The sequence below is a fragment of the Abrus precatorius genome, unplaced genomic scaffold (genome assembly GCF_003935025.1).
Source record: "Abrus precatorius isolate BTA unplaced genomic scaffold, Abrus_2018 Scaffold8, whole genome shotgun sequence".
In the NCBI taxonomy this organism is placed as follows: domain Eukaryota; kingdom Viridiplantae; phylum Streptophyta; class Magnoliopsida; order Fabales; family Fabaceae; genus Abrus; species Abrus precatorius.
The window spans coordinates 14,369,528-14,384,407 of NW_020874428.1; positions in this window are offsets into that span (position 1 = coordinate 14,369,528).

A 14,880-nucleotide genomic window follows, 5' to 3' on the forward strand; every position below is an offset into this window, starting at 1 on the left:
CAGTTTCAACAGAACATGCAAGCAACCGTCCAGGATTTGAAGATTCAGGTTGGACAGCTAGCCACTCAAGTGAGTCAGATTCAGTCTCAAGGCTCCAGTAATTTGCCTTCTCAAACAGTCATGAATCCAAAGGGCAATGTGAGTGCTATTACCCTGCGAAGTGGAAAAGAGTTACCAGCAGTTGTAGCTACAGCACCAGATTCTGAAAATGAGAGTAGTGTCACTAAAAAACATGTTCCGTTGCCTTTCCCGAGCAGACCAGCAGCAGCAAGAAAAAAACCAGAGTCTGACAATGAGTTGCTGTACATGTTCAGCAGAATAGAAGTAAATATTCCCCTCCTTGACGTCATTCGACAAGTTCCAAAATATGCAAAGTTCCTAAAGGAATTGTGTACCAACAAGAGGAAGCTAAAGGGCAATGAGAGAGTGAGCATGGGAAGAAATGGCTCTGCACTCCTCCAGAATAAAAATGTGTCTGCAATCATTCCACAAAACTTGCTCCCTGAGTTGCCACAGAAGTGCAAGGATCCAGAAACTTTCACCATCCCTTGCACTATTGGAGATGAAGTTTTTACAAATACTATGCTGAATTTAGGTGCTTCAATTAATGTTATGCCTGCATCTGTTTTTAGATCCTTGCAGATTGGAGATTTGATTCCTACAGGAATTGTAGTCCAGCTAGCAAACAAGAGCACTGTGCAGCCACTGGGTGTCGTAGAAGATGTTCTTGTCAAAGTTGAGGACCTCCTTTTCCCTGCTGATTTTTATATTCTAGAGATGGAAGATGACCTGCCCAGCCATGCTACATTGATCCTTGGGAGACCATTCTTGAGGACGGCGCGAACAAAGATAGATGTGCATGCAGGGACCCTTTCTATAGAGTTTGGTGACAATTTGGTGCAGTTCAACATTTTTTAGGCAATGAGACACCTAACAGAAAACCATTCTGTTTTCAGTTTGGATGTTATTGATTTACTTGTTGATGATTGTACAAATTTAGATGATTTGTTTGCTGATTCCTCAGACCTTACTGACCCATCATGTGCTTGTGATGATTCTTCTATGTGTGCTGTTTGTAGTGTTGATGTTGCAGGTGCAGCAGATATGGTTACTCCAGTAGATGATTCACTACCAGCAGTTGATCAAGCTCCATCTCCATTAATAGAGCTTAAGCCTTTACCTGCACATCTGAAGTATGCTTACCTAGAGGACAACCAGCGACTTCCTGTCATTATAGCTCAGAATCTCAAATCTGATCAAGAGGAGAGATTACTGCAGGTCTTGAGAGATCATAGGAAGGCCATTAGTTGGACCCTTACTGATCTTCCTGGAATTAGTCCTGCCATTTGTATGCACCAAATTTTATTGGAGGATGAGTTTCGACCTGTGAGATAGCCACAGAAGCGACTCAACCCTACTATTCTAGATGTTGTGAAGAAGGAGGTCACAAAGCTACTGGCAGCAGGTATTATTTATCCTATTTCTGACAGTAAGTGGGTTAGTCCTGTGCAGGTGGTCCCAAAGAAGACTGGGATGACTGTGGTGAAGAACCAGAATGATGAGTTGGTTCCAACTAGAGTTCAAAACAGTTGGCGAGTTTGCGTAGATTACAGGAGACTTAACCAGGCAACTCGCAAGGATCATTTCCCTCTTCCATTCATCGATCAGGTATTGGAAAGACTGACAGGTAAATCCCATTACTGCTTTTTAGATGGATTTTCTGGGTACATGCAGGTTCATATTGCACCGGAGGACCAGCACAAGACCACATTCACCTGCCCATTTGGCACATTTGCTTACACTAGGATGCCATTTGGCTTGTGCAACGCTCCGGGCACCTTTCAGAGGTGTATGGTTAGTATATTTTCTGACCTTTTGGAGAGTTGCATGGAGGTGTTTATGGATGATTTTACTGTCTATGGTTCTTCATTTGATGCATGCCTAGAGAATTTATCTAAGGTGTTACATAGGTGCATCCAAACTAACCTTGTGTTAAATTTTGAAAAGTGTCATTTTTTGGTCACACGGGGTATAGTCTTGGGTCACTTAGTCTCCAGTCAGGGTATTCAGGTTGATAAGGCTAAAATTGATATCATTGCTTCTCTACCTTACCCCACTTCTGTGAGAGAAGTGCGTTCCTTTCTTGGACATGCAGGTTTTTACAGGAGGTTTATACAGGACTTCAGCAAGATTGCATTACCATTGTCCAAGCTGCTGCAGAAGGAAGTAGAGTTTGTTTTTTATGAGCCCTGTCAGCTAGCTTTTCAGGAGCTGAAGAGGCGGCTGACCACCACACCCATTGTTCAGCCACCTGATTGGGAGCTTCCTTTTGAGCTCATGTGCGACGCATCCAACTTTACACTTGGAGCTGTTTTAGCTCAGCGGGTTGGGAGACTTTCTCATGTTATAGCCTATGCTTCTCGCACGTTGGATGCAGCTCAAGTTAATTACACCACTACTGAGAAAGAGCTTCTAGCTATTGTATTTGCCTTAGATAAATTTCGTTCATATTTGCTAGGCTCTAGGATTATTGTGTTTTCTGACCATGCAGCTTTGAAATTCTTGTTGAAGAAGCCCGATGTTAAACCTAGATTGATCAGGTGGATGCTTCTCCTTCAGGAGTTTGATGTTGAGATCAGAGATAGGAGTGGTGCAGAGAACTTGGTAGCAGACCACTTGAGTAGGATTGAGGGAGGGAATGTTGATCCCTTTCCTATTAGAGATGATTTTCCTGAGGAGCAGTTGATGCAGTTGCATGATATTACTCCTTGGTTTGCTGATATTGTGAATTACTTGGTTGCAGGTGTCTTTCCTCCAGATACATCTAGAGCACAGATAGCCAAACTGAAAAGTGAGGCTAAATATTATGTTTGGGATGACCCTTATTTGTGGAGATTTTACAGTGACCAGGTAATCTGCAGGTGCATTCCAGATCAGGAGATCCATTCTGTGCTTCAGTTTTGTCATAGTTCACCTGTGGGAGGACATTATGGATCATACAGGACAGCTAGGAAGGTGTTGGAGAGTGGGTTTTACTGGCCTGCCATTTTCAGAGATGCACATCAGATCTCTAGCACCTGTGAGCAGTGTGAAAGAGCAGGGACGGCCATTACACACAGGCATGAGATGCCCTAGCAACCGATCATTTTCTGTGAGGTTTTTGATGTTTGGGGTATTGATTTTATGGGTCCATTCCCTGCATCTTTTGGTTACACATTCATTTTACTAGCTGTTGATTATGTTTCTAAATGGGTGGAGGCTAAGGCCACCAAAACTAATGATTCCAAAGTTGTTGTGGATTTTGTTAGATCCAACATTTTTTACAGATTCGGTGTGCCTAAAGCCATTATCAGTGACAGGGGAAGCCACTTCTGCAATAGGAGCATGCAGGCTTTGCTTCATAAGTATGGGGTTATGCATAGAGTGTCTACAGCTTATCATCCCCAAACTAATGGGCAGGCTGAGGTTTTTAACAGGGAAATCAAGCAAATTTTGCAGAAGATAGTCCACCCCAATAGAAATGATTGGAGCAAATTTTTGGAGGATGCTCTTTGGGCCCATAGGACGGCTTACCGGACACCGATTGGGATGTCCCCTTACAGGATTGTGTTTGGTAAAGCATGTCATCTGCCCGTTGAGATCGAGCATAGAGCATATTGGGCGGTTAGACATTGTAACTTAGAGTTAGAACAAGCAGGTATGGAAAGGAAGCTTCAATTACAACAACTTGAGGAGCTTCGCTTGGAGGCCTATGAGAGCTCGAAGATCTATAAAGAAAAAGTCAAACGTTTTCATGATAGAAATATTTTGAGAAAGGAGTTCAAAGTGGGCCAACAAGTGCTTTTGTTCAATTCCCGCCTAAAACTTATAGCCGGTAAACTTAGATCTAGATGGGATGGTCCTTTTGTTATTACTAATGTGTTTTCCCACGGTGCAGTTGAGATTAAGAATGAAGTTACCGGTAGCATTTTCAAGGTCAATGGACATCAACTCAAGGAATTTCATCAAAGTCCAAAGTTGGAGGAGAAAAATGTAGAAAGCATAGCCTTGGAAGCACCAACCCTTAGACCTTGAGGAGTTCTTTCCCCATTCTGTATTCTTTGAAATTGTCTTTGTTGTGTTGCTGCATTGAGGACAATGTGATTTTTAGTGTGGGGGGAGTTGCATGCATATTGTGTTGCTATTTTCTGTTTTCATTTTTCTGGTTTGCTGTTTTCGTTTTCTGTTCTGCAGTTTTTGTTTTCGTTTTCTACTGCAATTTTTGTTTTCTGTTGCAGATTTTGTTTTTCTGCTGCTGTTTATAATTCTATTTTCTGTTTTTCTACTGTTTTGGAGTACGAATTCTGCATGTTTTTGTGCCTCTACTTTTCTGTTTTGATGATGTTTTGTTGGAGTAGTTACACAAATTTTCATTCTTTCCTTTTAATTTCTAGATGTAGGAATTGTGAAAGTTGTTACACCATTTTTAGTTGATAGGTTGCAATACTTGATATGAGTCATTTTTACATTTTTAGTTGAGCAAGTTACTTGAAAAAGGATGAGTTTGATTCATTAATGATAGAATATGAACCTTGTGAGAATTTTGAGCATATTTTACTTCTTTCTTGTGTGATTTCACTCATGTTGCTAGATTACCTTTGGTTTTGCCTTGTATCTTTTTGAAGCTTCTTGTCACATGCATTATTGATATGATTTAGGCCTTCTTTCAAAATGTAGCCACTTTGCCAATTGACTTACCTCGCATTAATTCCACTTGTTTACCCCCTTTGAGCCTTTATAACCCTTCCTTGACTTTAGCTCATTATGAACTATAAAAAAAAATAAAAATTAAATAACCATGATGTTCCATAACCTTAGGGATTAAAGGAGCTTTGGAATTGTTTTGGAAATGGGTCTTTAATAAGTGTGGGGGTACTTCTAGGGAATGCTTATTCTAAATTGTGGATATTGATGTTGAGTTGTTTGGTATTAAGTAAAAAAAAAATTAAAAAAAAATAAATAAATGTGTTGCAAGACATAAGATTTAGGAGATGTTTCAAGGGGTAATCTCTTTGCTTATTTGAACTTATTCCCCATTGCTCCTCTTTTCTCTTTGGTTGTTTAGCCTTAATATCTTTCTCACCTAACCTTTACCTTGGCCACATTACAAGCTAAATAAAAGTCCTTTTGATCTTTAATTGCATGTGTTTCAAGTTGTGGAAATTAGAAGCTTGTCAAAACTTAAGTGTGCTAGTTTTCATGTTGTGATTGAGTGTAAACACTAGCCGAAATTTTTTTTTGAGAGTTAAGAGCTATATACTACCTTGTGAGGTTCTATCATTGTTGAATCTTTCTTTATTTTGACTTGTCTTCTTGCTTACTCTTAATGTCATTTGTGTCTCATAGATTGTTTGTTGCCTTGATTCTAGAAGTGTTTGTTCTCTTTCTTTATTCTTTGCATTGGAAATTCATTAGAAAGTTTTGAGAATTTTTGTAAGTTTTGCCCCGGAGTGCAAAGGATTAAGTGTGGGGGTATTTGATAGTCATATTTTAATACATCTTTCTCTCTATGTTTTCGATTTAATTGAGTCTTTTTAGTATATTATTTTGATGTGTTAGTTTAGATTTGTGTTGGTAAGTCATTTAGGATTTAAATTTAAATCTTTCTTAATTCCCGCCATAAATTCTTGTTTTGACACAGTTTCTTGAAAAGACCATATCTGGAGCTACACTACTCAAAATTGGACAAAATTGGTGTCCCTGGAAAGATAAGAGAGAGATCTACAACTTCTCTGTTGTGAGAAAAGCCCAGTTCGAACATCTTCAGGCCCAAAACTGCGTCACAATGTTGCGGTCCTGCAATGAATTTTTCAGAATTTGGTTTTATTGTTGACATTACTTAATTAGGGTTTTAGGAACCTCGTTAGGAAGCTGGGCCTTAATTAAGCCCAATTATTTTGTCTTTAAATAGGGTTTATGATTTTGCGTGGGGATCTTCTTCCCTCTTTTTTAGCCTTAATTTTCAGAATTTTAAATAAAAGCTTTCGTAAGGATTCCTCTCGTCTCCCTCTCTTTTATTTTCGGAAACTTCATCCCCTTCTCTAATTGGTCGAGCAACATGATTATGAAGCAAGGCTAATTCATCAACCGGTTCAAGGTTTCAAAAACTACATTGTATTCGAGTTTCAAAATAGGTTTTGTCGAATTCCTCCTTTCCTTCCTCTTTTCTAATTAGGTTAATTATGTTTTTCATGATATGGAATTTTCGTTGCATCCTAAATAGAAAGAATAGGTTAATTTCAGATTTGAATTAATTGGACTCACCTAATTTAATCAATCAATTGTTCTAAATTTTGTTAAAGCATTGGGTTTGCGATTGCAGTTCTTGTTTTGATGGAATTCATAATCTAGATTTAGATTTTAGGGTTGTTGATGCGCATTGAATTAGTGTGATTAGAAATTCGTTGGGATTATATTTGTGTGAACGACGAGAATTGCATTGTAGGGATTGAGATCTTGAATTGGTTGAATTTCATAATCCTTAATTTTTGTTTTTGTTATTTTTTCGTTTAAATTCAAAACAAATCCTCCCCCAATCTAATTTGAAATTGCATGATGGAACTAAAAATAAAATGCATTTTATGTCCTTGAGAGATGACCTAGGTTTGCTTCTTGTATTGCACAAATTTTTGAGAAAATCTAGCTTGTTTGATACCATTGCGACGTGGTTATCAGCTAACCAACGACTATTTACCTAATTGAGTACGACCTCAAGAAATGTTGGAAGCACCGATATCTGTGATCACAGTTCACTGAGAGTGCGTATTGAAATAAGAGGATGAATAGTAGATAATAAATTATGAATGATGTGTGTTTGAATATGTTTGCTATGTGAAATTAGTGTAAATATGGATATGTTGCATTTATTCTATAAATTATAATTTTGTAATATAATGTTTAAAAAAGGATAGAATAGACGCTCATCTTTACTAATATTTTCAGGAAACTAGGATGACGGAACCTCAGGAAAGAATTAGACTAGTAGATAGTTCAGTACACTATAGATTAAATATGTATTTAATGAATATTAGAGAGTATGTTATTTTAAATTTGTTGTACTTGTAGAAGATAAACCTGGAGTTTTTGTTATGATAGAAATAAATTTTTCTTGTAGTATTCTATTTGATTTTCCTAGGAATAAAATACACCAGACTTTATGTGTATATATGTATAGAGGTACGGTTAGAACTCCAACAGCCCTCACTTATCTTTTCACTTATCACAACCACCTCGATGGACCTTCGAGCACTTTATTGGCATAGAGGTCAGAGCAGATTCAGAAGATCGTTATTTGGGTTCAGATGATGATCTTGATTTAGAAGATTTGGTTGAGATAGAGAGCTGGCACAGAGTGGATGAATAGGATCAGTCTTCAATATATGGTTATGGGAAAGACTACTCTAGGAATTGTATTCATTTATGTGATGTAAATATTTTGGTGATGTAATTATTTTTTTAAGTCCCATATATTTTGACAAATAATTTGTAAATTATTATACTTGATATATGGAATGCATGTATAGTCTCTTAACTTAAAAATTTTGATTATATTTAATACAGCATTTAAAATTTTTGTCGTACCATTTATATTAAACTGAATGGAAATATTTGTACAAACTACTATATCGAGAAGAAGATTTTAGTAATTAGTTATAATAAAGTACTTTATACACAAACTTCGTATTTTACATCAAATTCTAAAGGATAAAATATATATTGTGCGAATTTTGAGATTAGGATGTTACATTTGACACATCATTTTCACAATCTTACTCTTGGTCTTTGACACATTCTTAGCAAAACTTAGAGATTTAAACGATCATACTTAAATACCAGACACTCTTCTCATCCTCAATTCTTGAAAATAATCTAGTTTGCTATTTCTTTTTAACTATGATTTTGTTTATGATTGTTTTAGTTCTTTTATCTAGAGTAAGTAACTAAGTTCATAGTTAGAGTTATGAGAACTCTTGTTCATAAATTTATGTGATTTTGATGTTTAAATCTAAGTTTGATTTCTATCCGTGATTAGTATTTGTCCTATTGCACATAATTGTATGTTGTGAATTGGTCATCCGTAACATAACTCTAATTAAATACATCGTAGGCGACCATACCATGATTAGTTAATAGATCTTTAATATAAAACAAGGCAAAAGATTATGTGGACTAAACCAATTTTTCTCTTCCAATATTAAATTAACAAGTTCATAGATGATTTACGCTTTCTTTGATTGATATCTTGCATGACTATTGTAGATATTAATTTAGAGAAAAGAATATTAATATTATATGACCAGTGAGTATTGATAGTATTTGTATGAACTATTGGTAACCACGAGAAAATCGAATTTAGAGTTAAACAAAATAATAACATAAAAGATTGAATGAATAAACTCACATGCCCTAGGTTCATTTCCAATAAGTTCAGCCAAGAAGTATGTTGTGTTACTTGCTTTAAATTTTATTAATAATTTATTTATTTTTAACACACTAAATATTGATTTTGTTATTCAAACAATTAAATTAAGAAATTCCTAATAATTGAAAATAATTCTTGTGAAACAATATTTCAAAAACTTATTATTGAATCCTTTATTATTTTTCAATGGTACACTTGCCTACAAACAATTTGTCAATATAAAGATAGAGTAATCAAAAAGATGAAGTTATTTCCTAGTATAATAAAATTAGATATTATGACGTAATATGATTTTTTTGAGAGAAAAGGCACATTCATTAGATAGAGTTAACCCTAAGGAAGCTATGAGAAGAATATTTCCAACAAGGTGGTGTTAGCTTATACCTTTATTTTTTTCATGTATGATCACAATAGAATTAAAATTCTTTTATTTATAATTTTTTGATAAATTGTTATTATCTTTCTTAACTATACATAATTTATTATGATAATTTTGAATTTAAGAAAAACAAATATTGTAAAACTACATAACTTTCTTTATTTTTTAGTTATGATCTTTCTCTTTAAAATATAATTAGATAAATTCATACATATTAAATAACATGGCATTTTCATGTTTTATAGTTGCAAATCATTAGTGTATTAATTATTTCTCTTTCTTATTCATTATGATTAGTATGTCTTTACAAAGTAGTTTGCATCTAGTATAAGGAGTTATTGTTATCCTAGTATACTGCATTCTAAATTTATCTCAGTTTACCCTAGTAATAAGAAGCAAATAATAATATTATTACTACATAATTATGATAATATAATGCAATTAAGAAAGAATGATTAGTAATTGAGTAAGAAATAATTCACAATAAATAACTTATTAACTTTTGATTAGTTTTAATATAATTATAGATTCAATAGATCAAATGCCTGATGAAATATTTTTTTTTTTGAGACATTACTAAGAATTTAAATACTTTAATTTTACTACTATTGACAAATATAATTGCTCAAAGATAAAAATTTATAATAATACACTTTACACTCTCACACCAATATTAAGATACATTCTTATTTAGTATAATAAGCTTTTTACAATGACTTACTAAGGTTTTATTGTGTAGGTCTAAGCTAACACAACATACTTTCTAACATGCCTTTTAATCATTTAAAAAACAAGCTACAACTTTTAGTATTTTTTTTTTTAATATGTAAGAAAAAACTATGTATTCTTATGCTTTTTTTTCTTCAAATATTACTAATAACTTTATAATGTGAACTTTAAGATTATCTTTTTTTACCAACTTTTGATGCTTAATTTCTTGAATCACTTCTTTCATAACTTGAAATCCATCAAAACATAATATAATTTTTTAAATGAATTTAATGTATATTTTATTTGTAAATATTTTAACTTTGAAAGGTAATTATTTAGTTTTGTCAAACTTTTTTTCAATAATAGCTTGAGATAAAATCTTTATAATCATTACCTTCTGACTTCATATTATATCCAAATTTTAAAATTGGTTAAAACATGTAAATTATGAGTTGTAGAAATGTTCAAGAAAGTGTATATGTTTTTTGAGAAAAGAATTGTTATCCTTTATAACATGAACCAAGGTAAGCACATCTTTTGACTTGGGCATAAAGAAACATATGAAAAGTCATTTCTTTTTGTCCCTCTACTTTTACTATATATGCTAGTAAAAGAAGAAAAGTCCATACTCATTGTGAAAACCAATTTTTGTCTCCTACAAATTGCCTCCAAATTTTTTAAAAATATATATAAAATAAAATAATAAAATTGTTTTATAGAAAAATGGAAAACTTTGAAAAAAGGTTTATTGGTTTTTGGAAACGAAAATCGTGCACTATGCAAGTTTATATCCAATACCAAAAAGTAACTTTATACATGAAAAGAGAAAACTCGGATTTGACATTTTGTTAAACTCTAACAGCAAAAAAAAAAGACGACTAGTCTACATAAATGAGGAATATGAGAGAAAATATTTGGAGGGCAGGAAAATTTTAAAAAAAAATTGAGAGATCTAAAAAAAGAAGAACACGTTTTTTTTTAGAGCAAGAAAGAGGCAACAAGTTTTTAAAGGGGGAGGTTTTCTAGACAGAGCAAAATATTTTTAGAAGTAGATATGAGATTAAGAAAGGGAAAGCAAAAATCATAGAAAAAAAAGAACAAAACATTTAGCCGAGATGAAGGAGAAAGAAAAAGCTGTCATCCTTAGCAACAATTGAAACATCAATAAGATAGCACTTTTGAAACCAAAAAAGCTACCCACTGCGACTCCATTCCGTTATCTCCCTTAAATTCTTTCGCAGCAATAAACTCTTTTAGGTAAATAAGTATTTTTTTTACTCTTAGCTCTGTTGAACATTGGTGGTATATAAACTTGAATTAATATAATTTTTTTTTTGTTTCTGTCAAAAAACTCACTGAGGGCACGTGAATGAAATTGCATATATTAATGTTTACGGCTATGTCTAATCATTTCTTTTTAAAAAAAATATAAAAGGTGAAAAAATTGGTACGTAATTTGATATTTTATCTGAACATTCCCATCTTCACACACTTTTTATTTCTACTTGTACATGTTTTACATTTATTCATTTATGTTAATGCCTTTGGTTACCTTTTTACTTTTCAATATTCAATCTGAGCATTTCTTTACTTTGTTATCCTGTTTATGCGATTTGGTGTTTCAAGTGTTTCATTTTTTGAAAATATAAATTTATTATTTATTTACGTATTTAAGTATGATGGTTAAAATAGATTTTTTTTGTTGTTGTTAACTTTATATCTAAGTTTGTTTTATTTATTCTAGTGTTTTATTTGAACATTTATTTTATTTTATTATAAATTTAGATATTTTTTATTATGTATATAATAATAAAATAATAAACTTTTTAATGTATCATCTCATATTTTTTTTTATCTAGTAATTAAATTTTAATGTTTAATTCTTTGAGTTGTTATTATTATTATTATATGAGATAGATATAAATGAATTTAAGAACCAATTTATATATATATATATATATGGGCATAATTTTTTTATACTGGTGTAAGTCTAAAAACTATTACATCAAATCTAAATCTTTCATTTAACTTACATCTAACAGATTATAATTTATTACTTCATTGATCATTAGATATAAGTTAAATAAAAAGTTTAGATTAGGTGTAAGAGTTTATAGACTTACACTGGTATAATAAGATCCTTTTATATATATCATCATTAATATTATTATCTTCATTTATTTTATATGTATATCGATATAATTTCTTGTAAATTTATGTGTTATTATTTTCTATTATCATTCTAAATTATAAAATAAAATAATCTAAAATCAAGCAAGTAAGTAATATAATATTTGCATTGATTTATAACATTAACATGTAGCTACTCTATTGCTATTCTACCGTCAAGTTAAAATAATTTTCAAAATATTTTTTTCTTTTTAAGATACCAATTGAAATTTTAATAAATAATTTGTCTTCTTTTAAAATAAAAATAACAATAATTATTGTTTAGGGATTAAATAAATAATTTTAAAATTAAAACAAATTTGCACAATTAATTAAAGATAACTGTTTTTTAAACTGACGTTATAAGATACTAATACATTTTCTACATGTAAAAGACTCATGAACTCATTTTTTGTTTCAAATATTATTTTTCAAAAAATTTTCAAAATTTTCTTTAATAAACTTTAGTAGCAATTCATCTAATTTTTTAAAAAATATTTTTTTTAATATTAAAGATATTTTTCTTAATATTTTTTTGTCATACCGTTACGCATCTTTTGACTTAAGCATAGAAGCATATGAAAATGTCATTTCTTTTCATTTTTCAATTTTACTATGCTAATAAAAGAAGAAAAGTTCATACTCACTAAGGCACATAAGATAAAAAGTTAAAATAGAACAAAGTTAAAATTTGTTAAACAAAATATATTTATAAAATTAAAAAGGGATGAAGTTCTTATGAGCACTAGAACATTAGATGTAGTAGCTATAAGGGTTTCTTGACTAACAAAATGTGTTCCTCTTTTGCTTATAATAAACTTTCTCAACTATTTTATAAATTACACATCATTGGATGACAATGTTTCTTTAAGAGATAAGTAATATTTTTTAATAAAGAAGTGGTGTTCAATTATTAAGATAAAAAAAATTAAATAACTATTGTCAATTAAATGGTATTTGAATTTATCTTCTTTAGATCATTTATAGAGTATAAATAGATACAAGTAGGAGGAATTTTAGGATTCTATTGTAGCTTATACTATGATACATTGATATGTGTTGCTAAAAATGAGGTTATTCCTTGATTTAAGGGATTTGACGACTAGTATTTGCAATTAACATTTTTGTTTTCTCGTAATTTTAATGCTTTATACCAATACTTCCCATTAAGTTGGAGCATAAATGTCTTTAATGCCCAACTTGTTAAGAGAGTCATAGAAATTTTTATTAGAAATTGCCTTTGTAACAATATCTATCTCCACATGCTTTGCTTCGTCATGTTGGACATGATTTTTGAGATATCAATTGCAGCTTTATTGTCACAAAATAAGTTCACCTCCATGCTGTCCAAAGCCAGTCTTCATTAATAATCTTCTAAGCCATAATAGTTCATGCAGGCCTTTTTTGTTATGATCCTAAACTCAACTTCAATATTACACAAAGTCACTATGTTTTGCTTTTTACTTTTCTATGTAACTAAATTTCCTCCCACAAAAGTGAAATAGCTAGATGTAGATTTTCTGTCTAAAACATTCCCTTCCTTATGATTTTTTGAACCTTAATTTAGTATACATTTTTTAGGAATAGCTAGTTAAATCTAACGGTCAATAATATCATAGAAATTGACAACTTATATTTGATAGCCCCTTCATAAATAGAATAGTTTTCATGCATTAACATGTCATAAAATCTCTAGTATTTTGAATTAAGCGACTCTCTCATTTTGAGTATCATTTTTTATTTTTATAGTGACAATGACATATTAACTAGTAGCATTTTGATAAAATTAATTTAGATCAATATTAATTAGGAATAACTTAGGTGCAATGCTAAAGGTATTTTTTGTAATATTTTTCAACTTAGATTAGAATTTTAGCTCAATAATATGCAATAACATTAAACTTTTGTCTTCATGCTGAATCTAGGTACAATACCAATTTGTACAAATATGTTTAACTTCGCTTGGAGTTAGCAATTTCATACACTGATACTTTAGACAATGACATTTATTTCTTGAACAAAAAGAAAAGGTGTTTCATATCACTTTAACAAACTCGTCTTTCAACTTTTCTCTATTATCGTTAATTAAACCTATCATACATCTAACGTATAATTCATTTTATGTATTTTAACATCTATCTATATATACAAAATACTATGAGTACAATACAAGTTTAGAGCAACTTTAGTAACATAACTTAAAAATTATAAATATTGAAAAAAATATATGTATAATATGCACTTTATTCAACTTTGATCTTCACTAACAATTAACAAAATAAATATTTAAAACACATGAATAATTGGAAAAGAAATTATAACATACCACAAACATCTTGCATCTCATATAAAATCGTATCCTATTAACTTTATTCTCCGCTTATAATTAACACATTAATTTGTAGAAGACATGCATAATTTGTGAAAAACTTACAGCACACAATCAATATTAACCATCTCAAATTGAATCAAATTTTATAAAGCTCTCCACTAACAAAGCATGCATAACATTATAAATACTTTTTTATCACACATTCAATCATCTTGCATTTTAAACGGGACTACACACTTATTTTGCTCTCTACTAATAATTAAGACATTAATGTAAAACACATGCAATTAAAAGCTCTTACCATTAAAAAAAACATAAAAACAATTAAAACATTATGTACGCACTTTTAAGTTCAACTTCTATTATAAGCTTCAATTACAAAGATTAAGAATCATTAAGTTTTTTACTTTCTAAAATATTTAAATTACTTTTAATTAATTTTTTTCTAAATTTCTATTTAATTTAGTTCAAAATTAAGCATTCAAAGTTTTATATAAAAAATAATTACTTTTATTTAAATTGACTGTAAAAATCCAAAAATTAAGATATTCAACTAAAATAATATTATTAAATAAAAAAATAATTATAGTAAAATATCAAAAAATCATTAATATCTAAATTTAAATTTTATTCAATCCCAATTTTTACTCATATTTACTGTTGAATCCTAAATCTAAATTAATTTTGAATGTTCAATATATCATATATTCTATCATAGTCTCCAATACGACGAGATCACGAGTACTTTAAAAATATTATTTAAAATATTTTCTAAAATTATAGGAGTTGTTACCAAAATTTATAAATATATATATATATTTTTTTAAA